The sequence below is a fragment of the Rana temporaria genome, chromosome 3 (genome assembly GCF_905171775.1).
Source record: "Rana temporaria chromosome 3, aRanTem1.1, whole genome shotgun sequence".
In the NCBI taxonomy this organism is placed as follows: domain Eukaryota; kingdom Metazoa; phylum Chordata; class Amphibia; order Anura; family Ranidae; genus Rana; species Rana temporaria.
Genome location: NC_053491.1, coordinates 111471278 through 111475595, shown reverse-complemented (window position 1 = coordinate 111475595; position 4318 = coordinate 111471278).

Sequence of the window (4318 nt, the reverse complement as noted above, 5' to 3'; positions counted from 1 at the left end):
AGAATCCGCAGGGGATCAAATACTTTTTTCCCTCATTGTATTATATGGCCAGCCTAGGGCTTTAGTAAAGACTCATTTTAAAACTTGAAAATTTTGGTCAAGGATAACCTAAATCTCCCCTAACCTTGTTAAGTGTCTATTAGTTTTATCTGTTTTTAATTTGATATGACCATATCCCTGATTTTTGGGATCCATTTGCACTGCTGCCAGTGCTAGCAATCGGAGAATAACTTAAATTTCATTCAATTAATACGGGGAGTTCTCTGATTGGACAAGATGAAGTGACAGTGTTGATGTCACAATCTCCACTTTGTCCATTTAGGCCGCGTACACACGATCGGTCCATCCGATGAGAACGGTCTGATGGACCATTTTCATCTTTTCAAACCGATTGTGTGTGGGCCCCATCGGTTATTTATCCATAGGTTAAAAAAAAGCAATCTTGTTTTAAATTTAACCGATGGATACCTAACCGATAGAAAAAAAACGATCGTTTGTAGGCACGTCCATCGGGTAAAAATCCACGCATGCTCAGAATCAAGTCGACGCATGCTTGGAAGCATTGAACTTCGTTTCTTTCAGCACGTCGTTGTGTTTTACGTCACCGCGTTCTGACACAATCGTTTTTTTAACCGATGGTGTGTAGGCCTAAGGCCTCGTACACACGACCGGACATGTCCGCTGAAACTGGTCCGCCGACCAGTGTCAGCGGACAGATCCGATCGTGTGTACAGGCTAGCGGACAGATTTCCAGCGGACAAATGTTTCTTAGCATGCTAAGAAACATGTCCGCTGGGAAGCTCTCTGGCGGACATGTCCGCTGGTTAGTAAGTCTAACCAGCGGACAGAAATCCCGCGCATGCGTCAAATTGATTAGACGCATGCATGGAAGCATTGAACTCGCGCGATAGAGAACGTCGGTGTTGTCTACGTCACCACGTTCTCTGTCCACGCGGATTTCGGTTTGATGGTGTGTACAGCCATCAGACCGAAATCTCCCAGCGGACATGTCCGATGAAAACGGTCCGGCGGACCGTTTTCATCGGACTGTCCGCTCGTCTGTACGGGGCCTTAGAGCTGGACCAATGCTGCTAAGCATTAAAACCCATGCCTAAACTTCAGCTTTAACTTCTTGTAAGTGCTTGCAGAATATAATACTCATTCAAGTAGAACTAAAATGATCAAGCTTATCTTTGCATGATTTCAAGACTCAAGAGCTTTAAAATTATGATTTGTAGTGAAACTACACAGCAGTAAAACATAACAATAATTATTTTAGGTAGCTGTCACATTGCTAAGCTTTGCCATGTGAAGAGAGAGATGGTGACATGGTTATAATGAATGGCGGCGTCTGCTTGCCTGAAAGAGAAGCTTCTTTGGTTTGATGGTTAGACTCTCGAAAAAGCACTGGAGTGAACCTTTTATTTGAACATAATTTACAATCCAGTCACAGCCCAGTCTGAGTTCCCCATTATAAAGAGAAGAAAGTGGTCAGTCTCTGAGCCATGCTTGAAACATTCATCTGATAGGGGGGCTTCAGGTCCCCGAGACGAAGGCTGTCTCCAGTTTTCCCTGGAAGCTCAAAGCATGCCTATGGAAACAAAAAGGAGTAGCCGAATATCAATAGCACACACATAAAATAGCAAGAAATAATGTTATCCAGACTTGCTTGTATCATAGGTTTGTGAAGAAGGTGCATAACTTCTTACTATGAAAAATAATTCTGTTGTTGCTCTAAGAATAGATTTTATATCAGAGATACAGTACATGCGTTATCCTCCAGAATACATAGCAATTGATGCATAAAAAAATGAAATCCATCTTGTTGCCATCTTGTGGCCTACAAGTATACTGACACAGGACACTCAAAGTGAGGTAGATGTTACAGTAATTGAAAATTTTCCCTCACTAAATCTGCCTATAAAAGACTAGCCTTCAGAATAAGGTAACCCTGAGTCATATATAGGCCGGTAGGTCATTAATATACTCTCTACAACACCGTGGCTGTGGGAGAATAATACTCAATCACATTGTTCTAAGGCTAGTAGAGACCTTGATTTTTACCAGATAAGAAGGAGATCCACTGACATACAACGGAACTCTACAAGGATTCATACTGATAATATTAACAGAGGCATAGGTATATACAGTGATCCTTACACCCTGTGTGGTGTCAAATTATCGCCTCAGATCTGGATGCAATACCTTGGAAAACATTTATCTCTTCTATAAACTGAGGATTATCCTATGATTATCCCTGCTATGGGAATTTACTGAGGTGTTTCAACGCACCGTCTGATGTTAGTCGACATAAGCTGCAATCCTATACGCTAACATGAAACCTGCATGATATGTAATTTGAGGCATTTTTATGATGCTGGTCTTTTTACAATACTTACTATAAAGGCTCAAAACTGGGTTTGGACTGATCACATAATTAACACCCATTGACTGATGATAGTTATAGGTCTATTACACCTATAGGAGCTGATATTGGAGTGAACTGTTGATTCTAAACTATAGAGCGACTTTACTCATACTGATACGGATTCTTTACAGCACTTCTTATATATGAAGGGGAAACAGGTTAAAAAAAAAAATAAGAACTCAATTATCAAAGAGTGTCTCCTTGATATGGACACCCCTCCTATTACAGGCCCTCAGGTGTCTATGGTGGAACCTCAGTTAACTGAACAGTTCTCGTCTCATGTGCCACCCTCCTCATCATCTCCTTCATTAGGTTCAACTACAACTACAGCCTTATTTTCATCTGTAGTACGGGAGGGCATAATACCTGCAATGGCGGATTACGGGATTTCTGTGGTGCCTCCCTCGCATGACCCTATACAAGTGACTGCTAACACTGAAAATGCCCCAGAAGTTTCTTTCAATGTTGCTGATCTCTATAACAGGATCTCTGAAATGATGGAAAGGGGTCTAGCTCTTACGGCTGAGAAAATTACTAAAGATATTAGGGCAGACTTCCAATGTCTTGGCAACAGGATTGACTCGGTGGAACATAAATTGGACACTAACGTTTCGAAAACTGAACAACATGATGACCATATCCACTTCCTACAGGAACAACTGGAGGCCGCTCAGGCTAAAATAGATGATTTGGAAAACAGGTCAAGAAGAGAAAACTTCAGGGTTAGGGGTCTACCTGAGTCCATTATGGACGTTCATTCAGCAATACGAGACATTATGAAAATCCTCCTTCCATCTATGCCTGATATAAAATTGGAAATTGATAGGGCTCATAGATCATTAGGTCCACTAAGAAGAGATGGCTTACCCAGGGATGTGGTGGTCAAGCCTCATTATTTCTCTACCAAGGAGGACATTATGAAACGGTCCAGACAACAGGAGAATCTTCAATACCAAGGTAATACCATACAAATATTCTCTGACATTTCTCCATATACCATTCAGAGAAGAAGAGCAATGAAACCGTTATTGTCTGCCCTTATTAACAAAAACATCAAATATAAATGGGCTTTCCCCTTCGCCTTAAAATTCAATTATAATGGTAGAAACCATGTGATCCATAGTTTCCAAGAGGGTGAAAGACTTCTGTTTGATCTGAAAATTATTTCTCTTGAACCTGCCATGGACACTACTCCACCTCCAGCTCAATCTACCAAGAGAAACACTCCTACTAGTCCGACTCAGAATCCATGGAACAAGGTCAAATTCAGGAAAATTGGAGGTGACCAAGTCCCCTGAATATTGAATAGAATTACCCAGGATGTTTCTCTTATTCTTTGATTCAGATGATTCAGAGGGGAAAAAAAAAAAAAAGAGATTCCGGGTTTGAATACCTGGTTGAATGCAGTTTTTCTTTAGATTTTTCTCCTCTTTTTTTCTGGTCATCATCTGATTCAAAATGCCTTTTTTCTTGAAAATTGTTTTTAGATGTAATCTTTTAATTTGTCGACAACTGACGACGGTGAGGTATTAAACCTCAACTTATCTCTTGTGTCGACACTTTGTCGACCCAATGGGTAAGAATATAGTCCTTTTATGGGACTATGCTAAAATTTCTTGTTTGAATGAGGGAAGGAGAATCAATCTCTTCCCTCATTCTTGGTTACGAATTGAACTTGCACGATCTAATAGTTTGTTGTGCACTATGTTTTTTTATTTTTCTTTTTTTATCTCTTCTTTATATTTCTTTTTCTTTCTTCCTCATATTCTCCTCTTCTCTTCAGCCTGCCTGCCGATGCTCATATTTACGGAACTACTGGTAATATCTATATGGTTCTGCCTGTCCGTTGATGATGATGAGACTTATGGCTGGATCGAATGATGTATCTAA